Source organism: Amblyomma mixtum, chromosome 9 (genome assembly GCF_055824585.1).
Source record: "Amblyomma mixtum isolate Tamu chromosome 9, ASM5582458v1, whole genome shotgun sequence".
NCBI classification, from domain to species: Eukaryota; Metazoa; Arthropoda; class Arachnida; order Ixodida; family Ixodidae; genus Amblyomma; species Amblyomma mixtum.
In genome coordinates, this window is record NC_143020.1 from 88,331,767 (window position 1) to 88,346,504 (window position 14,738).

At 46.4% G+C, this 14,738-nt stretch overlaps 1 protein-coding gene across 6 annotated transcripts in view; it reads left to right on the plus strand.

The window, feature by feature from the left end:
* LOC149330042 (uncharacterized) overlaps positions 1–14,738 on the plus strand; it is a 145,643-nt gene that overhangs the window by 54,116 nt on the left and 76,789 nt on the right. The window lies entirely within an intron of this gene.

Sequence of the window (14,738 nt, forward strand, 5' to 3'; positions counted from 1 at the left end):
GAAAATGCGCTGAACGCAATTACGAAGATAGCGTAACAACTTTTATCCGGAGTGATTTCTGGCGCCAGTCGCAGAAGCACAGCTAGCTGTAAGCAGGGATAGGCAACATGCGATCATGTGTAGCTGAGGGGTGATCGCGTGTCTGTTGTTGGTCTAGAAGTTAGGGCACAGCTGCAAGCAACGATAGGCAGCACGCAGTGATGTGTAGCTGAGAGGTGATCGCTGATCTAGAAGTCAAAGGCACGCCCTGAGACGAGCGTCTCTTCTAGAAAGCAGGGAGGGAAGTAAGCACCGAAGTTTTCGCTCAGCGATTACTGCAGATTAAGGAATTAGAAGCACTGTTTTTCCTGGTACCACAGGGATGGAACTTTCGTACCAGTGGGTTTAAGCATTATCCTTTAGGAGAGAAAAGGAAATGGGGGGAGGTTAGCTGGAAGAGGACACCGGATCGATACCCTGCACTGGGGGAAATGGATGAGAGGATGTCAAGGTGCACGAGAAACGGTAAAGCGCTGTTCTCTAAAGAATGAAAGAGCCGTTCCACTTCGTAACACCTTAGAAGCCTTCATTTTTTAGGTGATAGAAAGGCACGAGATTGGCTAGCATCGGCCCGAATGCTCCGTCTTTTGCATCGATTGCACTGGCACGCATATATTGACGAGGGGTCCCGAAGTTTCGCCGAGACTTCAGCCCACTCAAGTTGCGCTACTATGAACTATGTCGAGGGCATTTTGTTGGCACTGTGTGGAGGGGGGTGGCCATTTTGCTGAACTGCGTGGAGGGCATTGTGCTGCCGGCTGCCTGCCTCAGCTTGATGTGCCGCCCTGCGTTCGCACAACAGAGTACGCGGCCCTGTAATTAGCCACAATGTGTACGCAGAAGCAGAAAACCTTCGCAACGTTGTCGCAAAAAAGCCCTTGGCGTGAAATTCCCAACTATTGGGCTCCGGCATACATGATCGTATCGCACAGATCTTCATTAACTCGTCGCGTTCTTTTATTTTTGATACCTTTTGATCGGCCACAACAAGAAGTAGGACCAGATTCATGCCAAGGTGTCGCAGACACGATGCGCTGCCAAGTTCCAATGCTATCGGGATTTGTTCGCCTATCTACGTAGCGGTTTGTTGCGATTATCTTTACAGTCACCATTCAGGTTCATCACCGCCGACGCGCGGCCTTAGCAATCGTCTTTCACCAGGACTCGCGTATGCGCGCCAGACGTGATTAGAAGGCTGGCGAAATATCGCAGTTTTGAAGCGAAAAGCTTCACTACCCGCACTACAGCCGCGCTTAGCGTGAGCCGTCGGAGCCAAGATTTGCCGCAGCTGCGCATGCGCGAAACCGAGCGACGTCACGCGCGGCGCAGGTGGCCGCAGCCGCCGCTGCGCCGACTCCGCCGCCTGACCGTTCGGCGCAGCCGCGCGCTACTGCGCATGTGCGCCGCCTCCTCACCGCCGCTACTACTGCGCGCTCGCCTCCTCGACACCGTTTGACCTTTCGCTGCAGCCGCGTGTTTACCACAGTTACTACGTATGCGCAAGGAGGGCTATATAACGCGCTTGCCTACACAGTTATCGTGGTGCTCCCAGTGCATTGTGCGCGAACTGCGACAGCCATGACGTCAAGCAAAGCATAACTGCAGCTTTTCGCTTGTATATCCAGGCTTAACCAGAGCTAAGCCACTGCCATTTTTTTTTCACTTATGATTTCGCAATGTTAGAAACTGTTCGCAGAGAAGTATGTATACGGGCTTTGCCAAAAACACCATATATGTTTCACCTAAGATGTTCAGCAATTTTTTAATATGGGCTTTTTCAGTTAGAAGAGTGCTTTTTATCTGCATAGCATTGTCAGCGGTATAGCTCATCAGAGTACTGCTAAAACATGCTAACTTGTAGGCTGGTTAACTAAACTTTGCAGTTGTTGCTCAGTTTTATTTAGTGAGATGCGTGAAATCCTTCGTGAGTAATATCCATGCCAGTTTTTAGAATTTCGAAAACGCATTTACTTTCGCCCCGCCACGGTGGCTCAGTGGTTACGGCGCTCGGCTGCTGACCCGAAAGACGCGGGTTCGATCCCGGCCGCGGAGGCCGAATTTCGATGAAAGCGAAATTCTAGAGGTCCGTGTGCTGTGCGATGTCAGTGCACGTTAAAGAACCCCAGGTGGTCGAAATTTCCGGAGCCCTTCACTAAGGCGTCCCTCATAGCCTAAGTTTCTTCGGGACGTTAAACCCCAATAAACCAATAAACCAAACCAAAAGCATTTACTTTCGGTGCTGTGAGCCAACAATTTTGCCTACGTCGCGTCAAAATACACGCGCTCTCGAAAAGCTTGCAGGCGAAGCAACCCCTGCAGTGCTCGTAACTCGTCCAAATAGCCAAAATATGTTGGGCCATAGCGCGGAGAGCAGCTGCGTTTCAATTCTAAAAACTGATATTCATATTATTTGCGCTGGGCCACATGCCTATCAGTAAATAAGGAGACTAACAGTAATAATTAAAAGTTCACTATTTTATATCAGTTACCATCCTACTAGTTAGTAGTTCTTAACTGTATTCTGATGCGCTACACTGCGGACAATGCTGTGCTGAAAAAGCGCTCGTGTAGCTCAAAAAGCCCATTTTCAAAACTCGCAGGTCTTCTTAGGTGAAAAACTCGGTATGTAGTACAGCCTACCTAGTTAGAATCCGGGCCATGCACCGTGGCTCGCTTTGGCGGTCCAAATCTGTCGGCTGTGAGGCGAACTGTTGCTCACCTGTCCGGGACTTCCCAGAGTGCTATAGACAGCCCCAGTACACGACATATCAACAAACTTTTTTTGGCTGTTTTCCTACAGCGGTTGCATAGTCCAGCGCAACATGAAGGTTCACTGTCGCTTAGGCCGAAAGGCACCAACAACTTTTTACTGGTGTAAGGTTCGTTTACTCGCCAGCCAATAATAAAAATGGCGGTACAGTGTTGAGAAACCTAATGACTAGCTGTGCTGATGTGTGCTGTACTCAGCCTTCTTGAGGTATTGCACAGCGTTAGAGTACTTTATTTTAGGTGAATTAGGCCCGAAGTGATCGCCTGCAAATCGCCAGACTACGTATTATCGTGCTCAGCATGCAGTTCAGCGCCTGCATTCGACGTCGACCATGCAGCGGTATGCGCTACGCGGTCGCAAGGTTAGTTGGTGGAGCGTTGTCTAAGAAAAAGTAAATATAGCTGTAATTTAAACGTACACTGAATAGTAATCTGAACTCGTCTTTTTACCGCGGGAACTCGATCTACACGTTCTAGGAATTCTTAGAAATTTCGAATTATAGTCCTGTGCGACCGATTTCCTCAATTTAAATCGAATTAAACTTCCGTCTCCCGCCTTTTTTTGAACTCGCCGCAGACGGTAGGAGGAGTCAACCGATATTTCAACCAGTTCCGTGGCGGCTTGCCGCTCTGCCATCGGCGGAATGATACGTACCGGTCGGCGAAAGCAAAGAGTCCGCGCGTATTTTTATTTCTGTGGGCCTAATTTGCGGCTATGTAGCCTCTGGCTGGAGTAATTTATTCACGCCAACCTAAAAAACAAAATACAAGCGAAAGCGAAGCCGCCACACGACCGCCTGAAAGGCACTTCACGCGTTAGCTGACTCCTCCTACCGTCTGCGGCGAGTTCAAAAAAAGGTGGGAGCCGGGATGTTTAATCCGATTTAAATTACGGAAATCGGTCGCACAGGACAATAATTCGAAGTTTCTATGAATGCTCGGAACGTGTAGATCGAGTTCCCGCGCTAAAAAGACTAGCTTCGATTACTCTTCGGTGCACCTTTAACACACACCACACAGAAAGACTGACGGGACGGGACGGGCTCCGAACGACAGCGCCCGTCCTGTCCGCCTTTCTGTGTGCTGTGTGTTACATTAGCCCTGTTTTTACCTTTTGTTAGATAGACACCGCTTGAATGTGTCGTGATGGACACTGCAGAAGACCATGCACTTTCTAGTACCAGCTGCGTGTATAACTTTCCGACACCGCCGGGCGACCGCTGCTTTGTGATTGGAGCTCCGCCTATAACTTGAGTATTTCAAGACATAGTGAGCGCCATGGTGTCCGTTCATGGCGTCTGTGGCAACAGTGTTCAGAGTTTCGCTTGAACAGCGTGGGATCCCCACGACTGTATGGTACACGAGTCACTGTCGCTGCTATGTCGACTTTCTTTCGATTATCCCAGGCAAAAGTTAATTCACCAAAGAAATGGTTTGCTTTGGAAGTCACATTTACAGACCTGCCTGCATTTTGTAACCGTTACGTAACTCTATGCTGAGCCACGTTGCAAACTTTACTACGTTTTCTGGCGTGCAGGGCTTGTCAGTTCTGGTGAATGACCGTGACCACGGCCGCTCAATGAGAGCGCACCAAGTGCGCCTCCATTGAGCGGCCGTGCCATGACGTTTTCTCTTTACCGCAAAGTCAGTTTTTTTTAGTGCTTCGGCAGTAGACGGATCAGTACCGAGGCACTTGATCGTCATTACCTATGGCGTCTTAAAAATCACCCTCAGTTCCCTCTGCCTGCCAGGTAGCACCGAAGCATTAGACCAATGTGACATTTTTCTTTTGGTCAAACGTTAATTAAGTTTTCTTAATGACCTTTTTTAATAATTTCTTTACGTTACAGATGAACATCCTAGTAAACTTTTTCTAACATTAATTAAATATTATAACAACGTAAATGTAATATTGTCGAAAATAATGAAGCAACCCTGCACTAGTATGCAGGCCCACCATTGTGACAATTTAATCAACGCTTTGCAAGGACCAGCAACGAAGGCGACACTTCGTCTCCACAGTAGAGCACAACATGCGACTAGAATGTACTTACCTCCGAAAGCATGCAGTTGAGTCAAGCTTACACGCCCATTACTGAGAGGTGTCCCATGAGTGGTAGTAGCGAAAGGATAATAAGCAGTTTAACAAAATAATCTGCTTGAGCATGTTACCTATGGCGGGCACAATCTAAGAGATTTAGTTGCGCGAAGCACTGCTAGTTGAAAAACATGTTTACTGTAAAATTAGTGGAGAGTGTTCTGGGACTCCGTGCTAGAAATATATCTGCAGTGTTTTATAGTTATGATTCAAATATAATAATGTTTAATAAACAGTAAGGAGACATTGCTGACTTGGAACGTTAAATATATGTTAATGCTGCAGCGTTTACCATCATTTGTTCATTTTTAACATTATAACAAGAATTGAAAGCCAGGATTGGAATAATATTTATGTTCAGTGTTAAACGAATTTTTATGTGTAACATATAAACTTAAATATTAATTTCTAACAGTTAATGCAACGTTTCAATGTAACAATGTTACTGAACTTGCATAAATTTTTCATAAGATTGTTCTAATTTTCCGTGCTACCTGGGCGTGGCCAGCATATCGCCTTTGACACGTGTGGGGATGTGGGAGGGACAGCTTTATTTTAACAAAAAGGATCCTTTGTTCTTGACCAAGAGTCCAGGCGTCTGTGCTTCACTGAGAACTCTGTACACTTACCATGATTGGCTAGCTGGTTGAGCAACTAGCAGAATGTCATTCCATGAGGAGGCCGACCGGTTGGGTATGGGGGACCTGCATGCAATCGGTTGGGGGCATTCCCACACCGTGTACTGTGCGATGTCAGTGCGCGTTAAAGAACCCCAGGTGGTCGAAATTTCCGGAGCCCTTCACTACGGCGTCCCTCATAGCCTGAGGCTCTTTGGGACGTTAAACCCCCATAAAACGTCCCACAGGTTGTGTATGAGGGTGCCTTGGCCGTCCCACATGTTGAGCAGAGGAGGAAGGTCAAGGTGGGGTGGTGGCGATGAAGGAGGTGCGATGAATGTCTGCAGTTGCCGCCAGACTGCACTGTATTTTGAATTTCGTGTACGGTGAGGTGGTGGGAGGGTAAGCGCCTGTTTTTGTAATAAGTAGTTTTTTGATGGTATGTGAGAAGAGCCCGAGAGGATTCCTGCGTGGGTTTGGGTGTCCCATCTTCTTGAGGCCTGAAGGATAGTTCTCGAGTCAGCGTATGAACACGCTGGTTACCGGGGATCGAGACTTACCCAGGAACCCACGTGAGGGTTATCTCTTGGGTAAGCGTATGTCCTGATGCGAGAATGCGTCGGGCGATTGACGTGATAATGCTTTGCTGAGTGAGGGTACACAGCTTTGGAGACGGTGGAGATATCCGTGATGTTGGGATCTTGTGCATAGTGTATAAGCACCAAGCCCATGGCCGCGCCTTCAGCCTCCGTGGGGAAGGTGGCTGCGGCCCCGATGGTGCCATCCTCGATAGTAGGCGGGGACAGCGGCATAATAGCCCGGTAGGGTGCGTTGTGCCACGTTTACATACATGTCGGGTCTGCCTCTGTAGTGCTTGTTGTAATACTAGGCTCGTGCCTGGCGTCTGGCCCCGTGTAGCTCGGGGCTCATATTTCTGGGTAGAGGTTTGATGCGCATTGGACCCTGGATGTCAGGTGCAATGATTTGATAGTTGGGGGCCGGTGAGCAGGTAGATTGGAGCCTGGCGAAGATGCCGTAAGAGATGTTGGGCGGTTTCTGTGCGGGTTAGTTGAAGTATCCGGTTGTCTCGTTTGGCTTCGAGGAGTTCCGAGATAGTTTTGTAGGTGCCCGTTGAGAGTAGTGATTTGTGCTAAGCGACTGTGGTAGGCGGAGCGTTGAGATTATTGCCTTTCTAATAAAAGCATCAGCTTTGTCTTGTGAGAAAGCGGTAAGGAACGTGAAAAGTCGTGTCTGGTGATGAGGGCGTCTGTCATATTAAAGGTTTCCCTCTCCGACAGTCCATGGTTGCATGTGGCTACACTGCGGACCAGACCCTCGATTTGTTTGGTTCGCTTCTCTAGGAGTTGTACAGTGAAGGTTGCATCCAAAGCGTCCTGTATGTGCAGTCCAAGGACCTGTGGAGTCAAGGACGTTGGAGTCCAAGGAGTCTATTGACCAACTCCAGGGGACCAGCGGTACGTGGTCGTCGTACATTCGGAGGTGCATGCGTGGATCCCGGGGAAGTGGTCTGATCATCAGCAGTTCCGATTTGAGCGGGGAGCACATAAGGCCCATATTGGTCAGGTTCGAGGGGATGATATAAACTGCCAATTGTAAGGTGTCTTGCGCCTCTCCTGTGGAGCCTTCAGTCGTTGATGTCGGCGTATATTGCCGAGTGGAGGTCAGGTATGTTGGTCAGTTGTTTGGCCAGCGGGGCTAGTGTTACATTAAATAAGAGGGGGGAGAGAAGAGCTCCTTGTGGAGTGCCCCGGTTGGGGAGGGAGAACGGAGGTGACGGTATAGTGCCGAGTTGGATCTGGGCCGTTGATTGTGTCTTATTAAGAAGGCTTGGATGTAGCGCCACATTTGCGAATGTTATGTTCGTGGCTAGTATTGTTTCTGGCTACTTTAACTATCTTATCCATATTTTTATTTATTTTATTTACATGATACTGGAGACCTTTTTGGTCCAAGCAGGGAGGCAAAAGCAAATTGTACAAGAAATTGTTACAGAGCATTGAACAAATGCAGCTTACGTACATACATATGTTTAAAATTCATGCATGCAGCTATAAAAGCACTCCGAGATACATCTTCGTCAGATCTAAAATAGTCACAAATGCAAGTTTCAGAAGGGCATTTTGAGTGGTTAAAAGATATATATTGCTAATGACATTTCCCTCTTTGTCTCTTAGCGCATACATCTAGTATCTACCTATGAGTAGTTTTTTCTTCACTGCTTTTAGGCTACCTCCGTTCCACTCCTACCTTTATCCCTTCCTTTGCGGCGCTTTTCGGGTTGTCCACCGAGATGTGTGATGCAGTTACTGCATCATTTCCTTTCCTTAGAACCAATTCTCAAACTAATTTTGTTTTCTTCAGGGCTCGGCTTAAAACCTCGAAGTCCGTCTCAAATACAGGAAGCATCCAGTAGCAGCCGGCCTCAACACGATTGATTCCTTGTTGCGTGCTGCCCCTTTCCATGTTGATTGTATTATTAACTCTTCCTCAAAACACATTAAAAAAAGTAATCAAATCAGTTCCAAAATACGATGCACAGAGCGATCTCCACAAAAGCGATTGGCTCTCCGAAGCGCGCGTCCCGCCCTACAACTTTGATAGGGCACACTACACTCTCTCTTAAAATTAAAAAGAAAACAAACTAAACTGACCCCGGAGTTGAGTTCTACACGGGTCTATCCGGCGCCTTCCTAGAACACATTCAATTATGACCTCCCGAGCGTTTCCCACGCATAAGACGTTGCCGTAAACCGGAAGGGTCACTGTCGTGCGATCTCCCCTTCGGAGGGGGGGGGGGGGGGGGGGGGGGGGGGGGGATTTGTAGTTGGCCGTTTGCGATCTGCTGTCGCTTGCCGTTCTGATCTTCTTTCTTAGAACTGTCCTATCTCCTACTCTCTTCTTGGTTTTTCCTTTTTTCCTGGCGGCGAGGGCTAACATTGTGTGGCTGACGACCCTGTTTCGCGCCATATTAGGTTACAGTGGTGGTGCGCAGTTGGCGTGCGTAGGGCTTTTTAAGGGCTCCTGTCCAGTCCCCATGTTGGGCTCCGCGGTGGGCGGCTGGCGCCTTTGTTGAACACCAAAACTTTTTTATGGCTTCTCATTTTTTAACGCCGATCTCCGCTGCAAAAGAGGGCGCACCGAGACAGCAAAATTCTTCCCAAATAACCAAAACAGCTTAGAACGGTTCCACGAAGTGCACTCTGAACACGCAGAGAAGAACGGCTAGATGCATTACACCATTTCTTGTCACCAGAACTTTCACAGATAGCATAGGCCAGGGCTATAAGATAAAAAAAACCAGCAAACGGTGACCTCCTACTAGTAATCCTGTACAACCACCTGCACGAAAAGTAAGCAGAAGTCACCTCTTTTGGAGACACACCTGTGACACTCAACCCACCCCGATCCTTGAACACAGTGCGAGGAGTTAACGCAGACGACGGCCTTAGGCATGTAACAGAAGTACTTCTTGAAGGACTAGAGGAACAAAACGTGACTAACGTGTAGAGAATAAAAATGAGGAGAGGCGACCAAGAAATAGCCACGAAACACATCATCCTGACTTTCGCATCAAGCATATACTCCCAGAATCCGTAGAAATCGGCTGTATGAAACTTCACTTCGGGCAGTACATACCAAACCCACGACGTTGCTTTCAGTGCCAACGGTATGGCGACAGCTCTCAGAGCTGCCGAAGCCAACTGACTTGCGCGAAGCATGCTTCACACGAACATGATTCTGATAACTGTACACTTGAACCACATCTGTGCGTAAATCGTGAGGGCAGCCATCCGGCGTACTCATGTGCATGCCTAATAGCGATATGCGAAATACGCAGCGCCAACTCTCGCCGCTCCGAGAACCAAGTCCTCCGTGTTGGTTCCGTACAGAAAACGAAACCGAGGCCCAGCGTTTCGTTAAAACGGCTGCGCTTCGTTTGAAAAGTGAAATGCCGATGGGCTTTTACGCTACGGTGTCCACTATACAAAGAAACTACGATGCGTGCCAGAACCTGGTGTGTTCTAGCTTGTTGCTTTTCTATTTCTTTTACTCTGTCCCAACGTTCTCCAAATGCCATGCGATCGAGGTACAAACTTAGGCTCTAAGCACGAAAACATTCTAAAAAAAACTATAATATCTTCCGCCGCAACCGAGAGCAGGTTAGCAGACGTTCGGATGGCGTTCCCATCATCGTTAAAAATGGAGTTGCATTTCGCGAACACAAGCTTAAAACTAGATTAGAAACTGTGGCAGCCATCCTATAAACATTTAAAACATTTACGGTATGCTGCGTGTACCTGGAGCGACATGTTAATCTAAGCAATCATGAATTAAAAGACCTTTTGGAGCAGCACCCAGAGCCATATCTAATATCTGGAGATTTTAACGCGCACTCCAGCTTTCAGGGTACTGACAAAACTGACACTAGAGGACAATTCATTGAGGATGTTATACTGTGTAATGACCTCTATCTATTAAACACTGGAAAACCAACCTGTTGTTCTCCTAGCTCAGGACAAATGAGCTGTATAGATTTATCTTTTAGTTCGCCATCTATTTTTAGATACAAAATGGGATGACCTAGATAACCCACATGGAAGTGATCATCTGCCTATACTAATCAACATCTTCAATAGAAGTCACTCCATCAAAATCATGACGTTGGAAGCTGCATCTCGTCTACAGGGCACTGTTCCGAGAAAAGGCCAGCCTAGAAAAAAATAGTTACCGACAACCTCAGTTTTAGACAACCTTAACGAACTTTTCACGACGTGTACTATTACCGCTGCGCGCCTAGTCATCCCTCAGTCCTCTGGAGTAGTAAAACAGAGTAAAAAAGTATTGCATACAAGAACGTAGGGAAGCTAAAAAGATAGAAAAGAATGCTTGGGGATTTTCCCGTAGGTATGCAACGCAGGATAATTGAACAAACTTTGGTTTGGTTTGGTTTGGTTTATGGGGTTTAACGTCCCAAAGCGACTGAGGCTATGAGAGACGCCGTAGTGGAGGGCTCCGGAAATTGGGACCACCTGGGGTTCTTTAACGTGCACTGACATCGCACAGTACACGGGTCTGTTAAGAAGGCGAGAGCGAAAGACCGATGTATCCGTCACAGTGCCGCAAAAACTTCTCGGCAAAATTATGTGTCGTCATAAACAGCTCAACAACATTAAAACACATATGGGAGAAAGCTCTAAAGATAAATGGCAGCTATTCCCCATTCACAGTTCGCCTTCTGACAGCCCCTGCTGTACAGACAGATATAGAACAGGAAAGCATTTCGGGTGAATACTTTTCTGCAGTTTCCAGTTCGTCACAGTACACAGAAACAGTCCTAAAATACAAAAACACAGCTGAAAAACACACTGACAACAAGTGGCAGCACAAATGAACCTTGCAATAGTTCAATCACGCTTCAAGAAATCCATGAACTAATTTCCACTGATAAAAAGGCTGCACCCGACCCATATGAAGTACCGTCTTTGTCAAAAGTAACCAGGCTGGATGGTTTGCTTCTAGCTCGTGCAGTGGAGCCCTTACGGCTTCCCTGAAGTTGTAATGGTCGTTAAAGGTAAGGACTGGGTGTCTTCTTACCTTCCAACATCTTTTGGTCTTTAGGAAAGCCCCATGGGCTCCACTATACAAGCTAGAAGCAAACCATGCAGCCTGGTTACTTTTGACAAAGACGGTACATTATCAAATGCTAGCCTATCTCTCCAGATATGTCGTAGATACACTTTGAAGACTTTTTTGTAACAAATTTTGGGCATTGGGGAAAGTACCCGAAGCCTGGAGAAAAACTATTATTGTGCAGTTTCTTAAACCAGGAAAGCCACCAACCTCTCCTAACAATTATAGACCCATAGCCCTTACCGGTTGCCTCTCAAAATACTTTGAAAGTGTCCTGAATATGAGATAAACTTTTGTCCTTCTATCCTCCGAACTTCTTGACATCCGTCAGTGCGGTTTTAAAAAGGGATGCTCCACTCCAGATCACCTAGTTCGTCTTGAAATGCTGTCCGGGAAGCTCTTGTACACAAACAACACTGCAGTCTCTTTTGATTTAGAGAAGGCATACGACACAACCTAGAGGTTCGGAATTATTCAAGACCTTGTCGAGCTTGGCATCCGAGGCATAATGTTGACCTGCCTAAAAGACTTCTTATCTAACCGTTCATTCCATGTACGCCTAGGCTCAACCCTTTCGAGGAATTTCATTAAGTAAAATGGATTACCACAGGGGCGTATTTTAAGCGTAACACTTTTTGTTGTAAAGGAGAACTCTGTTATTAAAATAATTGCAAGGTGCGTTATGTATTCACTCTATGTAGGCGTTCTTCAGATGGGCTGCACATCGTCCAATGTGCCAACAAGTGAAATAAACTGAGAACATGGACAGACAGAAATGGTTTCCGCTTTTCTTTAGAGAAAACAGTGCCCTTTTTTTTTTCTCTCTGAAACGAGGCTTAAAGGCAGATTCCACCCTACACCTGAACGAAACTGAGCTACCCGTAAAAGATCAACATAAATTTCTAGGCATAACGTATGACATAAAGCTCCCTTGCCAGCCTCTCATAAACGCGCTAAATAAGAAAGCCTTCCGATCCTTGAGCATACACAAAGTACCTTCACGAAAACACTGGGGGGCAGATAGGACATGTCTTTTAGCAATATACCACTCTGTGGAACGCTCTGTCCTGGTTTATGGATGTATATTGCATGGTCAGTGAGACCATCGTATCATAAACGAGTGGATCCATTACATAACTTTCCACTGGTGCCTACAGGTACTTGCCCATAAATAGTCTTGATGTAGGAACTAACCAACCATCATTTACAGACAGAAGAACCATGCTTACGTGTTCATATATTCTAGAAATTCGTTCACAACCTAAACACGTCTGTCACCAAATAGTTACAATGTGCCCTTCTAGAATACTTTTTAACAATAAACCGCAAACTACCAGGCCACATGCTTTTGCATTTTGAAGAGATGTGCCAAAACATCTTCGTAGAAGACACATTACCTGGCATTGATCGAAGACGAGATCCACTGCGGCCCTTGGTACAATTTTCCTGCAATCTGTGATTTCACTCTTGCAGAGTTCCGTAAAAAAACAAACCACAAAGCAACATGTAATAGAAGAACTTCTTGCGCTCGGGGAAAAGTACAGTACTTTCAGAGCTTTTTGTACAGATGGTTCAGAAACAGATGTTTACGTTGGAAGCACAGTGGCACAAGGGAATTTGAATGAAATAGTAAGGCTTCCGCAATGTGCTTCCATCTTCACTGCCGAATGTTACGCCATCTGTGCAGCCACTGAAAGAATACTAAACAAGAACCTCACAAATAGCATTATTTACACAGACTACATTAGCAGGGGGACATAATTACGGCAGCTTTTAACACATACAGCCGTTCATTTAACAAAAAAAAAGTACGAAAAAGCAAGAGAATCGCAGGTTTTCGGGTATAATCGGAGTGCTTCCCTTCGAGTCGTGAACAATATTTCCGTGTATTCTCGTTCCATACATATAAATAGTAAATATAAATATAATGAACTCTTATCTCCACCCGCATAACCTAGTAGTAGTAGTAGTAGTACAAGACCTTTATTCGGCCATAATTTACAGGCCGAGCATGTCGACCGCCTGGGCGACCAGGAGTCGCTGTTCTGCCTCCCCTTCAGCGCCAAGCCAGTCGAGCCAGGTGGTGATGGATAAAGAAGGTGGGGGGGGGGGGGGGGGGTAGGAACCCGACTGCTGAGCAGCCGGGCAATAGAAGGGCAATGAGCCAGGTCCACATAGATACAGGGGCAGTTGGGACAGGAAGGGTCGGATCGATAGCGATAGAGAAAGAGGCGAGACGGGGTGATAGCTGCATTCATTTGGATGTGCCGAAGAAGGCCAGCCTCCGGCACCGTGAGCGATGGATGAGGGGCCTCTCCCTTGTTCTGGCTCGTAATTCCGGGAAGCTATCTCATGAGACTAAAGATCTGATTAAGAAACGGCAAAGCATGAGGACGTCTAACTCCATAGATAGAATAGAACTAATAGAGCTGTCGAAGTTAATAAATAAGCGCAAGGTAGCCGACATCAGGAAGTTTAACATGGAGAAAATCGAGCATGCTCTGAAGAGCGGAGGTAGCCTAAAAGCAGTGAAGAGAAATTCTAGGCATAGGTAAAAACCAGATTTATGCGATAAGAGACAAAGAGGGCAATGTCATTAGCAATATGGATAGGATAGTTAAAGTAGCCAAACAGTTCTTCACAAATCTATACAGTAGCGATTGCAATCAGAATGTTACTGAGAGAGGCAGTAGAGCACACCAATGGGACATCCCATCAGTAACAAAGGAGGAAGTAGAAAGCCTTAGGAGCAATGCCAAGAGGAAAAGCAGCTGGTGAGGATCAGATAACAGCAGATTTGTTGAAGGATAGAGGAGAGATTGTGCTCGAAAAACTAGCCACCCAGTATACGCAATCCCTTGTGACTTCGAGCGTACCTAGAGCTTGGAAAAACGCTAACATTATCTTAATTAATAAGAAAGGAGACGTCAGGGACTTAAAGAATTACAGACCGATCTGCTTATTGTCGGTTGCCTGCAAGGTATTTACTAAGATAATCGCTAATAGGGTCAGGACAACCTTAGTCTTCAATCAACCAAATGATCAGGCAGGCTTTCGTAAAGGATACTCGACAATAGACCATATTCACGCAATCAGTCAGGTGATAGATAAATGCGCAGAATATAATCAACCCTATATATAGCCTTCATTGATTAGGAGAAAGTATTCGACTCAGTAGAAACCTCAGTAATCACGCAGGCATTGCAGAATCAGGGTGTAGAAAAGTGTTGTGTGAAAATATTGGAAGATATTTATAACGATTGCACACCTACCACAGTTCTCCATAAGGTCAGCAATGAAATTCTAATAAGGAAAGGTGTCAGGCAGGGAGATACGATCTCGCCAATGCTCTTCACTGCCTGCTTACAGGAGGTATTCCGGGGACTGGAATGAGAACAGTTGGGGAGAAGAGTTAATGGAGAATACCTGAGTAATCTGCGATTCACTGATGACATTGCCTTGCTAAGTCTCTCAAGAGATGAGCTGCAAAGCAGAACGGTAGGTCTTAAAATTAACATGCAGAAAACCAAAGTAATGTTCAACAGTCTGGCAAGAGAACAGCA